The 15,927-nt window shown below is 48.2% G+C and overlaps 1 protein-coding gene across 9 annotated transcripts in view; it reads right to left on the bottom strand.

The window, feature by feature from the left end:
* Nucleotides 1-15,927, bottom strand: part of TOX2 (TOX high mobility group box family member 2) — a 156,367-nt gene that overhangs the window by 23,695 nt on the left and 116,745 nt on the right. The window lies entirely within an intron of this gene.

The following is a 15,927-nucleotide window of genomic DNA, read 5'->3' as shown; positions in this document are numbered from 1 at the left end:
AGAACTTTCACACATGCACAAGAAGACATACACACAGTGTGGAAAACTGCGAAAGACTTCAAAATGGACAAATGAGTGTCATTCAATGAACTGCGGGGCATTGTCCAGCAGACCTCTGGGGTTACCTGCTTCTATAGGAGTACACGTCTTTGTCTAGGCTATTTTACAACTTTGTAAGCTCTAGAAAGGTGACATTAATGCAACTGATTTTTTTAATCATTAAAAATTTAAATTGTGATAAAATACACATAAAATTTCCCATCAACCATTTTTAAGTGTACAGTTCAGTGGCATTAAATATGTTCACACCATCATACAGCCATCACCAGCAGCCATCCGCAGAATTCTTTCCATTTTGCAAAACTGACACTCCGTCCCTAGTAAATAAGAACTCCCCATTCCTCTCTTCCCCCAGCCCTGGAAACCACTCTTCTACTTTCTGTCTCTAGAACTATGACTACTCCAGGTACCTCAAACAAGTGGAATTACACAGTATTCTTTCGTGACTGACTTATTTCACTTAGCTTAAGGTACTCAAGGTTCATCCATGTGGTAGCTGAATCAGAACTTTCTTCCCTTTTTAAGGCTGAGCAATACACCCTTGTATGTATAGACTACATTTTGCTTATCCATTCATCTGCTGGTAGGCAGTTGGTTGGGCATTATGAATAATGCTGCTAGGAATGTGGGTGCACAAGTATCTCGTGGAGACTCTGCTTTCAATTCTCTTGAGTAGACACCCAGAATTCCAATTGCCGTATCATATAGTAATTCTGTTTTTTAATTTTTAAGAAACCACCATACTGTTTTCCACAGTGGCTATATCACTTCAATTCCCACCAGCAGCACACAAGGGTTCCGGTTGCGGTTTCTACACATCCACGCCACTCGTTTCTCTCTCTCCCTCTTTTCAACAGAAGCCATCCTAATAGCTGTGAGGTAGAGTGAAACCCATTCTTGTCCATAAAAATGCAAAGAAATTTTGTCCGGTAGGGATATAATTGATCCCACCCTGTAAAAAGGATGATTCCAAACATTATGTTTGGTTGCTCTATAGCCATTAAGCAGTTTTGCATTTCTTTTTTTTTTTATGCTTTAAGTTCTAGGGTACATGTGCACAACATGCAGGTTTGTTACATATGTATACATGTGCCTTGTTGGTGTGCCGCACCCATTAACTCCTTTACATTAGGTATATCTCCTAATGCTATCCCTCCCCACAAACCCCCCCCCCCACAATAGGCCCCAGTGTGTGATGTTCGCCTTCCTGTGTCCAAGTGTTCTCATTGTTCAATTCCCACCTATGAGTGAGAACATGTGGTGTTTGGTTTTTTGTTCTTGCGATAGTTTGCCGAGAATGATGGTTTCCAGCTTCATCCATGTCCCTACAAAGGACATGAACTCATCCTTTTTTATGGCTGCATAGTATTCCATGGTGTATATGTGCCACATTTTCTTAATCCAGTCTATCATTGATGGACATTTGGGTTGGTTCCAAGTCTTTGCTATTGTGAATAGTGCCGCGGTAAACATACACGTGCATGTGTCTTTATAGCAGCATGATTTATAATCCTTTGGGTATATACCCAGTAATGGGATGCCTGGGTCCATTTCTTAGAAAATTTATTTCACCATTCCTGTTTGCCTATATATGTGTCTATTCTTCAGATTCACCTTTGAACCTGTTGTCATATCTTACTGGATTCCTCATTAATCACGACTTAAATAAATTTTTGGCATGCTTTCATCTTATATTTGTATGAGAGTTATGATGTTACCTTTAGAAAGTTATGCATTACAACAAAGATGATCATTATGGCATTTAATTCCAAAAAAACTGGAAATAATATAAACATTCACTAACTGGGAGATGGCGAAAATCTGTGGTGTATTCACATAATGGAATTCTGTAGAGGGTTAACCTGACCAACGTGGACCTACAGCTGCCAATGCAGATGAACTCAAAGACAATAACCAGTGAAGAGAGTTTCAGAAGGACACATATAGTATAATGCCTTTATGAACACGTTTAAAATATAAAACATCACTGTCAGGTGTTCAAGGATATATGAAAATGTAGTAAAAGCATAAAAACACTCACTGCAGAATAGTGGTTATTTCTTTCTGAGAACAGAGAGGTACAAAGGGACCTTAACTTGTACCTGCAATATTTATTTCTTCAAAAGCAGATCCAAAGCAGCAGCAACAACAATATTGGCTCTTCCAAGCAGAGTGTTAAACTTAAATGTGATGAGTTCTGGGAAGTCTGGAATGAGGGGAAATGGCTGGTACCTACATAACTTAATTGGCCATATTAGGCACCCTGAAATGTCTGAAACAGGGTCAGCCTCATCCCCTCATCCCCAACCTGGGCTCCAGACTCCCACATCCAATTCCCTGAGTGACATCTTCCCTCGGATGCCCCGCAAGCATATAAAACTTCACATGCTGCAAATGGAGCTCTTCCTTCTCCTGAAAACTGTTCCTCCTCCAGTTTTACCAAAATAGTAAAATGGCACTGCTGTTCTTGCTGTCACCCAAGCCACAAACCTGAACAGAAACCCTGACTTCTCCCTTTCCCTTACAACCCCAGGCACTAGCCAGGACACGCCATTATTGGTTCCACCTCCATAATGAATCCTACGTCTTTCACACTCCTCACATCCCAAGCAATTAATATCTCTCTATATAAATAAGTCAGGCCAGGCTACTATCCTCCTTAAAATTCTTCATTGGCTTGTTGATCCTTTTAGAATAAAATCCGATCCCCCAAATAATAATGACAACAATAATAATGGCTTTTTTGAATCTCAAAGTTTCTTTGAAATAAAAACATTGCACTATGATGTTTTTAATGTGGGTAACAGATTTAATTTTGCTGATATTTGCTAGGTCCTTTGAAACATTTTCCACTTTCTTCAGATAAGTGATATTTTCTACAATTATTTGATTATTGCCTTTTTGCTAAGCTTCCTATTAAACACATTGAATCATCACGATCTTTTATCTTTTCAGTCATAATTTTGAGCCCTTTAACTTCTCCCTTGGAGTTTTGGGAGAAAACCTGGAGCTGATCATCTTCACTTATTTGGTTACAACCAGTGTTGCTCGCTGCTTTCAACAAACTTTTACATCCAGTGGTCACATATTGATATGGTTTCGCACTCAAATCTCATCTTGAATTGTGGCTTCCGTAATTCCCACATGTTGTGGGAGGGACCCAACGGGAGGTAATCGAATTACGGGAGTGGGTCTTTCCTGTGCTGTTCTTGTGATAGTGAATAAGTCTCATGAGATCTGATGGTTTTATAAACAGGAGTTCCCCTGCACAAGCCCTCTTGTCTGCCGCCACGTAAGACGTGCCTTTGCTTCTCTTTTGCCTTCTGCCATGATTATGAGGCCTCCCCAGCCCTGTGGAACTGTGAGTCCATTAAATCTCTTTCCTTTATAAATTAACCAGTCTTGGGTATGTCTTTATTAGCAGCATGAGAACAGACTAATACACATGTTTTACCTGAAAGCAATCTTTCCTGATTGCAAATTCTTCTCATCACATGGATACACCGTATAATTGAAGTTTATTATGAATGTTTTTGCCTATTTTTTGGAGTAAGATTCTCAGAATGTGTGCTCTTTAGAACTACGGATTTTGTACAATTGTCCAGTGACTTTTCTTTATATCCTGATTCCTAGATTCGAGCCTGCACACTGCAAAAGCAAATACTTGTTGGACCTATTTAATAAAATTAAAGCCACAACAGCAGAACTGGATGCGATTCAGGAAGGATGTCAAGTCTCTGTGGAGAAGCTTCATTCTTGCTATAGTTACAAATACATTCTCAATATATGGTCGGACCTTTCATGAGTCCATGCTTTGTGATGGACACAATGGCAAGCTTTGGGGATGAGAGTGCCCACTTCCCCAACCGCACTTCAGGGTCTCACAGTCAGAGAGACAGTTCCCTTCATAAAGACAGTACATGACTGGCTATTCTTAGATAAAAACCAGCAAAAACATGGGGACAGCCACTAAGCATCCCAGGTTTTCTAGGGCATTTAAAAAACTTTGTCCTAACTTCCCCACGGTGAAAGATATGCCTCTCATTTGAGGCCTGCTAGTTGAGGACGCCCACTGTAGTGGACACTGTCGGTGCCGGACCCCGCCCCCTTTACCATGCTTCTGTACCCATTCCCCTGTGTGCTGGGAGCATCTACACCTGCCCCCATCTCCAGAAAAGTGGCCAAATGGGAACTGCTTCTCCCAGGAGGCTATGACATCTTAACGCCAACAGCCCACCTTGCAGCAGACCTCACCACTGCTTGACTGGCACAGGGGTGCTAAAGGCCACCCTGCTGGCTGTGCAGTGAAGCTGCGCTCCAGGGCTCCCCGTGCAATCAGCCTGAAGCGAGTCTCCAGCCGAGGCTACATCCGTGCTCAGCCCCTTCCCTTGCAATCCCTGATTCCTGCAGCCCCTCCCTCAGTAAACAACCTTCACAAGAACCCCATCTCAGGCTCTGCTTCTAGACAGCCCCCACCTCCATCAGTTCAGCTCCTGTCTCCCCTCTCTGTCGGCTGCATCTCATCAATATCACTCCTCTCCCATCTTAAAATTAAAATCTCTCTTAGCTCCAGGTCTCTTAAAAACTTCTGCCCCAACTTTCCTTCTTCTCCATGCAGCCAACTGTGCAAATAATTGTCTCTCCTCACTGTCCTTGGGCCACTCATCCCACCAGCGACTCACCTGGCATCTGTCCTCATTAGTACCCATACCGTTGTAATCAGTGTCCTCACCACCATCCTCATCAGGAGGAAGAGAAAGAGGAAGAGGAGGAGAGATTTTTATTGAGCACTTAATATGTGCCAGACACTGTGCTGACCATGTCCACATATGACTCATTTAATCACAACTATACAGGAGGCGGAATATAATCATCCCCAGCAGAAAAAGCCAAGTCTCAGGCCAAGAGACTTGCCCATAATCACACAGCTACTAAAGGTGGAGTTGAGCTTCTCCAAAGTATCACCCTCCTCCCTAAGTTATGATGCCTTCCTCAAGACACTTCTCCATCCTCAACTCCTGGGCCTGCTGCCTCCCCTCCCAGCTCCCTTTCCTTTCTCCAGGGCCCGGTACTTGACTGTCCAACCACCTCTCCAGCCAGTCCTTCCTGCTCTTCTTCAGCCCACCCACTAAACGCTGGTGTTCCTAAGGTTCTGACATTTCCTCCCATCTTACTTTCCCTCCAAGTAAGTCTGTGGCTCCTCCATAGACACCTACAGATAGCGGCATCCCCATGATGATTCTAAAATTCCCAAGTTTCACCTAAAAACGTGTTCTGCTTAAAGCCAATTTCAGCCTTTAGAAGAAGAAAGTTGAGCTCACAAGAGAGGGACACAGAAGTGGTGAGACCCTGTCCATCCCTCCATGCATTCTAGAACACTCTACCAGCTCACGAGACCCCTACTCCAATCAGAACCCACACCCCGCTGCCCCAACACTTTTAGCAGCTAAGGCCTTTTGTCCTGATCAGCTGCAGCAGATGCAGCGGAGACCCTGCCCCCCGGCCCTCGGCGGTCCCTACAGAGGGTTATTGTGCATGCGGACAGCTTCCCTCGGCACCCTGCCTGAGGGTGTTCTGTGCCCCAAACAGCCTGGAAGTGCTGACCAACTGGGGCCCCAGGAATGACCCTCAGCCAGTGAGGAACAGGAGTTTGTAGATGAAACCTCGACTTCCTCTCCCCTCAGTGGGACGATTCTGATTTGTGTCCTGGAAGACTTCACGTCCTTCCCGGATCACATCCACAAGTCTCTCAGAGGGTCCACAGCAGGACCCCGTTCCTGTTGCTCACAGAGGTAACAACCCATGACTTTGTTTCCTTTCAATCTCACTTGCCTTTTTCCCTCCAAGGGCTTCCTGGGTTCACCCCTGAGACAAACTACTTGCACCCAAACCTTTGTGTCAGGGTCTGTTTTCAGGGCTATCTCAAGCTATGCACCTCTAGTCCCAGCCTCCAGCATGGCCTCCTGAGTCCAGGCACCATGCTGGCCCCTGCAGTGACCCTTCTGGAGCCTGAAATGTCGCCTCCCTGCTCTCCATCTCTCAGCAGCTCCTGGGGGCCCACTTAGCGATGGCCTAGCCATGTAAAATGCCCCATGAGGATCTGTACAATCTCTCTCCTCCTGACCTCTCCAGCCCCTTCCCAGAGCTCCCTGGGGACATGTGGGCTTCTCTCTAGACTGGACACCTGCCCTCTGTGTCATCCTCCTTTATGGCTTACCTGAAATGTCACCTCCTCAGAGAAGCCTTCCCTCTCCTGCTCCATCCTCTGGCCTCACCCTCTTTCCAAGCCTCTCGCAGAGCTCTCCACGTTGCCTCCCGGCATCTGCTCAAGTGCGGAGACACCTGCCTCCCAGCACCAGGCAGAGGGCTGGGCAGGCAGCCGGCACTCATGAGATGTCTGGGAACCAAGTGAAGCCAGCCTCCTGCTTCCCTCTTGGAAACATATGGCCACGCTCCCGAGCCACATCTGCACCCGCCCCAGGAAGGAGGAGACACGGAGGCAGCAGGAACGAGGCGGCTGTGAATGTAATTAGGATCGCAGAGCTTAATAGCTTCGCAGGGCTGCAGGAACACAAGGGCGTTTTTCACAAATTCCCCATTTGCAGTCTCTATGGAGAGCAGCCCCGTGTGCTTAGTGTAACCCCACACAGTGAGGAGAGAACAAGAAAAATCACACCTTCCTCCTTCCCGCCTTCTGCCGATTCACAGAGCTGGCAGCCACCCTGCGTCCTCCGAAGCCTGAATGAGCTGTCATTCAACACAGCCTCACACTCAGCCTAGGAAGGCGGAATTTTTTTTTTCTTTTTTTCCACAATTAAATTTTTTTATTTTCTTCAGCCTGGAAAGGTGGAATTTTTTTCCCCCACAATTAAATTTTTTTCTTTTCTTTTTATTGACAAGTCATAGTTGTATACATGCATAGGGTCCAATCTGATGTGCTGACAGATGTATACGATGTAGAATCAATCTTCTGATGGCAACAAAGGCTGTGTTCAATTGTGCTCTTATTTAAGTCCCTGCTTCAGTTTGAGAGGGTTCAGAAACGTCTCCTTAATTCCTGGACTCTGTTGCCCAGGCTGGAGTGCAGTGGTGCAATGACAGCTCACTGCAGCCTCCACCTCCCAGGCTTAGGCAATCCTCCCACCTCAGCCTCCCAAGTAGCTGGGACCACAGGTGGAGCCACGGAACCCGGCTAATTTTTTATATTTTTTGTAGATACAGGGTCTCTCTATGTTGCCCAGGCTGTTCTTGAACTCCTGGGCTCAAGCGATCCACCCTCCTCAGCTCCCCAAAGTGCTGGGATTATAGGTGTGAGCCACGGCACCCAGGACTTCTCATTAATTTCTGAGCACAATCAGAAATTAAAGCAAAGCAAGAGTGACCTTTATTCCAGTTTTCAATAGGTTCCTCATCTCCATTTGAGACCACTGAACTTCATTGTCCATATCATTATCGGCATTTTGGTCAAAACCATTCAACAAGTCTCTAGGAACTTCCAAACTTGCCCACATCTTCCTGCCTTCTTCTGACCCCTCCCAACGGTTCCAACCTCTGCCTGTTACCCAGTTCCAAAGTTGATTCCACATTTTCAGGTATCTTTGTAGCATCGCCCCGTTACTGGTACCAATTTTCTGTATCAGTTCATTCTCATACTGCTATAAAGAACTACCTGACACTGAGTAATTTAAAAGACTAGCACTTTCCAATAGATCCCAACGTCCTTGTTTTATAGAAAATGATAGCAATAATAATAATGATAATAATATCTAGTATTACAGTGAGGGCTCACTACACCCCAGGAACCATGCTAGAAGAGTCACCAACAAATCTTTGATGGAAGCACTCTTATCACCCCCATTTGACAATAAAGACACTGAAACCCAGAGAGGTTAAGTGATTTGCCTAAGATCACACAGCCAGAAAGTGGGAAAGCCAGAATTCTGCCTGTCTTCTGAGTCTGAGATGTTTTCCACTGTATCCATACAGATCTTAACAGCTTCAACATGGGGTAAAAATGACCCTGCCCTCATGGGGCAGCTGTGAGGATCAAACAAAAAGCTAACTTTGTACAGAGTCAGACACCTAGTGTGTTCAAGACAAAAGTTTTCCTTTCTTCATCCCCTCATTAACTTGCTTAAGGTATGAGCTTGAACTGGACCTCAACTGGGCTAAGAAGAGGTGAGAAATGACTGGGCGCCATGGCTCATGCCTGTAATCCCAACACTTTGGGAGGCCAAGGTGGGTGGATCACCTGAGGTCAGGAGTTCAAGACCAGCCTGACCAACATGGTAAAACCCTGTCTCTACTAAAAATACAAAAATTAGCTGGGGATGGTGGTGGGCTCCTGTAATCCCAGCTACTCGGAGGCTGAGGCAGGAGAATCGCTTGAACCCGGGAGGAAGAGGTTGCAATGAGCTGTGATCGCACCATTGCACTCCAGCCTGGGCGACACAGCGAGAATCCATCTCAAAAAAAAAAAAGAAGAGGTGAGAAACAATAGAAGGTTCTGAAATCTGAGAGGAGAGGGATGCCAGGAGGGAGGCTCCAAGGACACTAAAAATGACAGCACCCAGCCTGGCACAGGAGGGCACTTCACAAATATTCGCTATATTTGTCAGATCCAGGGGTTGGCAAACTCTGTAAAGGGTCAGACAGTAAATATTTTAGGCTTTGTGGGCCAGATGGTCTCTAATCACTACTCAACTCAATTCTGCTGCAGGAGCAGGAAAGCAGCCATAGATGAGAATGCAAATGAAGGGCTGTGGCTGTGTTCCAATAAAACCTTATTTACAAAAATGGGCAGAGGGCCTTTGGCCCAGGGCCACAGACTGGCAATCCTTCTGGTAGTGGAGTGTGGTAAGTAGAAGCAATGGTAGAAATGCTATCCTTTATGTGGCAGGTAGCATTTGCCAGACACTGACCTGTTGACCAGTTTCTTCTTACTCAGGCATGCGAGAAAGGGATGCTTATCATCGACATTTTACAGATGAGGAAACTGAGGCTCAGAATGAGAAGTCACGTGCCCAAGGTCATTTGGCTGTAGGCGGCACAGCTGGATTCACATGAATGTCTGTGTGGCTCCCAGGCCTGTGTCCACAGCCCTACCCCATTGCTGCACCCACTTGCCCAGCACAGCCTCAGTGAACACCTACTCAGTGTGCTCTCACTTGGCCAAGCCCTGTGCTGGCCACAAGCTGAGCTCTTGCTCTAACCTTGCGTTGTAGCCTCTCTCTAAAATCAGTGCAGCTGTGACCCGTGCACGCCCCGATGGCCCCCTCAGGACCACAGGACTCAGTTCTCCAGCTGCCGGGCATATGGGCTTCTGACAGCTCGCAGCTGCAACCCTCTCCAGGAATTGCCTGTGGCTGATGGAGCTGCTTCCCCCATGGTTACAAGCCCTTCCAAGGGGTGGTCTACATTCACTGATGTGGGGGTTCAAAGGCCCAGCCCCGTTGACTCAATTTGGGACATCTCAGAAGGCGCATCCTAGCATTCCAGAGCTCACTGGATTGGCTGAAGCCTCTGTAGCAATGCACGTTGGTTCAAGTTCTCTCTCTGCCCCAGGCTGCTTCCTTTACTTCTCATGGGTGACGTTCCTGAGAGTGCTCCCCTAGAACTTGCTGTGCACAATCTCCATCTCGGAGTCTGTTTCCAGGGAACCTGACAGATGACAGCCACCTGGCTGGCCCATATTATCCCATTACCCAGCACATTCAAGCTCTCTGCATCTCCCTGGCATTGAGCAGGGTCCCAATGCCTGGGCAAGAACCAGCCTCTCCCCACGCATCAGCCACGTCTCCCTCCAGCCCTTCAGCAACCCTTGTTGAGCATGTCCAGTGCCGAGTGCAGATGCTGGGTTAGAGAACACATGGCTGACCAGAACACAGTCCCTCCTTCAAGATGCCTTGTGTGGTGGTCGTGGGGGAACAGGAGTAAGACATGTGCAGCGACCTTCCCACCTAGTCTGCAGAAGGCGGCGGCCACCGAGAGGAAGTGGAGTCTGGCCTGACTCTTGCAGCTGCTCAGGAGTTAGCTGGTGAAGAAGGTGAGGGTGTCCAGGAAGAGGAAACAGCCTGTGCAAAGCCGTGGAGCTGACATGGACCTGGCAGGACCCAAGGTGGCTTCACTGAGGCTTCAGAGGCCAGCAGGGATGGACAGCAAAAGGCCTGAGAGCCAGAGTAGGGGAAGGCTCTCCCAGACCCATGGGGAGCCATCGAAGGTATTTCAGCAGGGGAGGACGTGTTCAGAATTGCCCAATGGAACCACTCTGGCTGCACATGGATGAGGCAGTTGAGAGAGGAGACAAGAGGTCCCAGAGAGGGGGCTGGTATAGTCTATGGCAGTGGCCAAATCTATCAGGTAGGTCCGAGAGGCACTGAGGAAGATTGATATTGACAGGTGATTGAGTGGAATGTGTGGGATGAGTAGTGGCTGAGTCAAGCAAGACTCTTGGGATGAAATGGTGATAAGGGGTGGCTATTGCAATTCTCTGAGGTGGAGACATAGAAGGAGGAGCAGGATTGAGCAGAGTGAAGGTGATGAGCACAGGCAGACATGTGTTAAGTTTTGGGAGCCAACAGGGTGTCTATGGAAGCTAACATGTTCACAGGGTCTGGGGATTAGGATGTAGACATCTTTTGGGGGGATTCTCTTCCAGCCCACCACACTTGGATCAATGATGTGAGAAGTCAAGACAAAGCTCCTGCATGCCAGTCCTGGAAGGAGAAGCAGAGGTCACAAGTCTGGAGTCCAGCCTGGAAGTCTAGACCTGGCAGAGAGGCCTGGTTGGTGACAGAGACCCAGAAGTTGGCCACTGTTCTGTCCTCTGACTCTGAGCTTCCTTGAGTCACTGCCTCGAGCCTCTTTCTCACATCCTCTGCAGGCCTCTGTCTTGAGCTGCCCTCATCACAACTCTTTCTGTGGCCATTTCACTTCTCAAGACCTCCCAGAGCTCCATGCTGCTCCTGGTACTCCATTCATTCATTCATTCAATAAACATTCCCTGAGGATTCTTATGTCTGAGACCCTGAGCCAGAAACACCCCATCGCAGGAGTGCACATTCTGGTGGGGGAGGCAGAAATGAACCCACAATTTTAAACAGTGCAGCAACCCAGGTGTGCCTGGGGTCCTGTGGGGTGCCAGAGAAGGAGCCCCTCCAATACCTGGACAGCCAGGAAGCCTTTCCACAGGAAAAAAAAAACTGAACTGACTCTTGAAGTCTGCAGAAGATAAGGAGGGTGCAGAGGGTGTACCAGGAGCAAGAACGGCACATGCAAAGGCACTGAGGCATGGGCCAGTGCGATGAGCTCTGCAAGCTGCCTGGAGCCTGGCAGGGCTGGAGTGATGGGTAGGGTGGCAGATAAGGATAAAGGGGTATCCAGAGGCTGGGACTTGGTGGAGGGTAAGCATGCTTGCAGATGCTAAGTGGATGGCCACAGGCAACAGGTCTGGGCACTGATAACTGACAAGAAGCCCTATGATCTGCAGCATATCTGCCTCCCCAGTGAAAGTCGACACGTCTCAGTCCTCTGAGAAGGCAGCAGAGACTCTGTGTATTAGTTTCCTGTTGCTACTGTAATAAATTACCACTAACTTAATAAAAATTCCTTCCCTTGCAGGAGCAAGAACAGCACATGCACCTCCTGGAAGTCAGAAGTCCAAAATGAGTCTCACTGAACTAAAGTGAAGGTGTTGGCAGGGCTCGTTCTCTTTGGAGGCTCCAGGGGAGAAGCATTTCCATAATTTTTTTTTTTTTGGATGAACCGTATCCTCATGCCTTGGCTTGTGGCCCCACATCACATGACCTTTTTGCTCTCTGCTTCTGTGGTTTCATCAGCAGTGGTTCTGTCTGTTGGGCCCTCCCATCTCCCTCTTGTAAGTACTTCTGAAATTACATCATTGAGCTCACACAAATAAACCAGAGCCATATGCCCATCACAAGATCTTTACCTTCATCACATCTGCAAAGCCCCTTTTGATATATAAGGTAACACAGTTACAGGCCCCAGGGATCAGGACATGGGCATCTGGTGGGGCATGATTCAGTTTACTGCAGCCCAGAATCAATGATGTGGGAAGTCACAACTAAAGCTCCCCCACGCGAGTCTTCCCAGGGGCACACTGCTCTCTGAGATGTCCTGGGGCTTCAAGTGTCAAATAATTGAAAACTATCTCCTTTTTGGAAAAAAAAAAATCTAGCACAAAAGAGAGGAAAAGAGAACCAATAGGAAGCCTCCCCCGTGCCTGCCTCTGGCCCCGAAGCCTCGTCAGTACGTATTGCTAATACACTTTCATGCTTGGTGGGAGATCCTTCGCACGCTGACAAATTTCTCCTGAAATGTAGATGTCTTGTTCAGAATAATAGCTGTAGCGCACAGGTGCCCAGCTGCTATTGTAAAATCAGTAAGCATTTAATTGAAACAAACGACTATAATAATAGCATATTATCCCTGCAGGCCGAGTGCCATCACAGTTTTAATTATTGAGTTAAGAGTCAGACTAATTTATCCTTTAAGGCAACAGCCCCATTCCTGGTGATACTGATCATCATGTTATGAATATGAAGCCGCCGGCGGAGAAGCAGAGAAATGAAAAGCAATTTGTCCCCTTTGGGGGCTGGTTTTGTCTTAGAAGAAAGGTTTGCAAATACGGGTCACCAAGCCCCTGGGTCTGGGATTGCTCAGCTGGGGGTGTGAGGTTTCTGTTCAGATTGGGATGGGGCTGTGGGGGGTCCCCGTGCTCCCCACCTCTGCAATACAGACCCTCTCTCCTCTGCTCAGAGCCAGCTCCAGCTCCCTACTATATCTCAAGTAAAAGCCAAAGTCCTTACTGAGCCACAAGCCCCTATAACAACTCAACCACCACCACCACCTGGCACCTCTCTGGCCTCCCCAACTCCAGTCCCCTCCATCACCCCTCTCCATCACATCCACCCCCTTGCTCTTCCTTCAACACTCGAGCAGCCTCCCACCACAGGGCTCTCTTCTATCTCAGTGCATTTTTGTCCCCAGGAGATATCTGGCATTATGTGCAGACATTTTTGTTGTTACAACCGCGGGGACGCTCCTGGCATCTGGTGGGTAGAGGCCAGAGAAGCTGGCCAACATCCTGCAATGCACAGGGCAGCCCCGCAATGAAGAACAATCCAGTCCAAAATGTCAGTAGTGCTGAGCTGGAAAACCATGGGAGGTGAGCTACTGCCTCTGCATGGAATGTTCTTCCCCCACCCAGCAGGGGACACTCACCCTGCTCCCTCCCTCACCTACTGCAAGACTTCCTTCAAACCACAGTTTTATCAGAAGGCCTTCCCTCACCATCCTACCCAATACTGCAACCCGCTCCCCTGCCCCACACACCGGGCCAGCATTCCCCATCCCATTATGCTTCTGTTCTTTCTTCCAAAGTACTTAACACCTGCTAACATACTGCATGACTTATTTAGTAGATTATTGTTTATTATCTCGCTCCCCCTGCTAGGATGTAAATTGCACATGGGCAAAGATCTTTGTTTTGTTCACTGATGTATTGCTGGTATCTAGACCAGCGCCTGCTGGTATCTAGACCGCGACACCTAGCAGGGGGTTCAGTGAATGTTGAATGAGTTAGCCACCAACCTCCCCCTCCCTTCACCCTCCACATCTGCTGGGCCCTCAAAAGCACATGCCACCTCCTCCTGGTCTCCCAAATCCACCCCTTCTTGCCAAGGTTCAGAGCCCACTTCATTTTCCTGGCTATGGTAAGTCTCTTAATGGGCGGCTTAGGGATTTCTCCAGCAAGTGCTTTTGGGTAACTCCCACAGGCCACATGGTGTATTCTCGGTTGGTTCTTTGAGGGCAGAAACAGTGGCCTGTGAACTGTCACAGCCTCAGGACCTACACGGTGGTGGTCAATGAGCCACAGGACCTGAGACACAAAGAATGCAGGCACAGACCTTGCCAAGCAGAAGAGGCCACCAAGTCCAGTGGGACAAACAGATGGAATGAGCTAATCGCACCAATATAGCACAACCCATGCTACTAATGTGCTCACCCACTTGACAAATGCAGCGTGCTCCTGTGACACAAGTGTCTCACCCCTTCCAGTGAATGGGGAAAGTGGCATTGCAGAGGAGTCCTGCTCAGTCATACAGGCTTATTCCAGCGCAGTACTATTTTATGCTACCAAGGAACAGCGGCTGAACACAGAGGGCGCTAATAGAGCAGGACTCAGCAAACAGTGGAGGAAGCAGCGCTGCTTCCAATGCCCATTCGCCCACCTTCCCCCACCTGCCCTTGTGTACCACTTGGCCCACCTTCATACCACTTGGCCACCTGCTCTGGTGTAAAGGCGCCAACTGCTTGCTTCTCCATCTTTGTTCATTTTGCCCTTGTCTCCATAACTCAGCAGTGAACCTCACACCCGCTTCCATCAAAATGTCTCCCCACCCTTCCTCAAAACCCCTTCCATCAAAATGCCTCCCCAGTTGTTACTGGGGGTTTTTAAGGAAGAATTTAACAAATGCTTTTTAATTGTGCAGATATATACATTAGGAATGTAATGGTTTTCTCTTAGTGCTCTGGTTACAAAGTTGCATAGACCTTGAGTAGTTTGTCCCAGCTCTATTTTTCCCATAAACTCTTGTTCTTAGGATTTTTCAGGTTTTTCAGGAAGGCATGTGTCACTTTATAGCAGGCACATCTGTATTTATTAAGTATCTGCTATATGCCAGGCCCTGTGCTGAGCACTGGGACTCCCCTGCCCTGTGGAGCTCATCTACACCCAAATCAATACACAGTCACAGTGGTGGTGAGGGCCGAGAGGGAAGCCAAAGGCCAAGTGAGGCTGTAAGATCAGGGGTCAAGGGCACACTGGGCATCAGGAAAGGCCCTGATTTGGCAGGAGTGAAGGATAGTGGGAGGGGTGAGGAGGGTTGGGGAAGGAGGAGCTTAGAGTCACAGGCAGGGGCCAGGCTGGGTGGGCCTTGAATGCCAGGGGAAGACATTGGACTTTATCCTGAGGGTCACTGGAAACCCATAAGAGTTTTAGGCAGAGCAGTGACTTGTATTTCAGAAAGGCCAGCTTGGCTGCTAAGAGTAGGTGGCAACTTCCAGCTGAGAGGTGATATAGCCACCATCTGAGACTCAGATAGATGGAAAGCAAGAGATGGAGGGAGAGACGTAGGATTGGGGACTGGTTCTGGCAGATTAAGACTCATACCAGATTACTGATGAAATTCATGGGCTGCTTACATAGGAGAAGAGACACATCCAGCCAGGTAGGGGAGAGTGGCCAGCTGTAGACAGCTGAACTTGGGGATGACATCCAAGTGGGGGTCTCCAGGTGGGGGCCGATTGCATGGTCTGGTGCTTAGGAGAGGGGATAGAGCAGTGGAAATGGCCTGGACTCCCTTGTGGTACCCAGCCATGAGCGTGGAGCATCGGGAGAGTCCTATAAAGGAGGGTGCAAAAGGGTGGCCTGAGCGGCGGAGGACACCAGGAGCCTGGTCTAATACAGTCAAAGTCAAGGATGATAAAGACAGCAGGTGCCCAATGGGTTTGGCAACGTGAAGGCCATCAGTGCCCCTAACCAGAGGAGTTTTATAGTCACAGGGAGGCAGAGGTCAAGGCAAATGGGAGGGGAGGAAATATAGACAGCCAGAGTCAATGACCCCCTTTTGGAAGCTCTGCTGGGACCACGAGGGGAGAGAGGAGACAGTAAGCAGGTGTCACAGGACAACTTTCTATTTAGATGCTGAGCAGAAAGTGCGATTGTGGAGGGCAGGTGTTCCCATCACAGCAATTCCCCATGGGGATCCTAACTGCAGAAGCGGGTGACTGGAACATGGGTTTGCCACTCACAGGCCATGTTCTCATTTTGGGGGTCAAGTG

The sequence above is a fragment of the Pan troglodytes genome, chromosome 21, assembly GCF_028858775.2.
Source record: "Pan troglodytes isolate AG18354 chromosome 21, NHGRI_mPanTro3-v2.0_pri, whole genome shotgun sequence".
NCBI lineage: Eukaryota > Metazoa > Chordata > Mammalia > Primates > Hominidae > Pan > Pan troglodytes.
The sequence above is the reverse complement of the archived record's forward strand: the minus strand, read 5'-3'. Positions and strand labels throughout refer to the sequence as shown.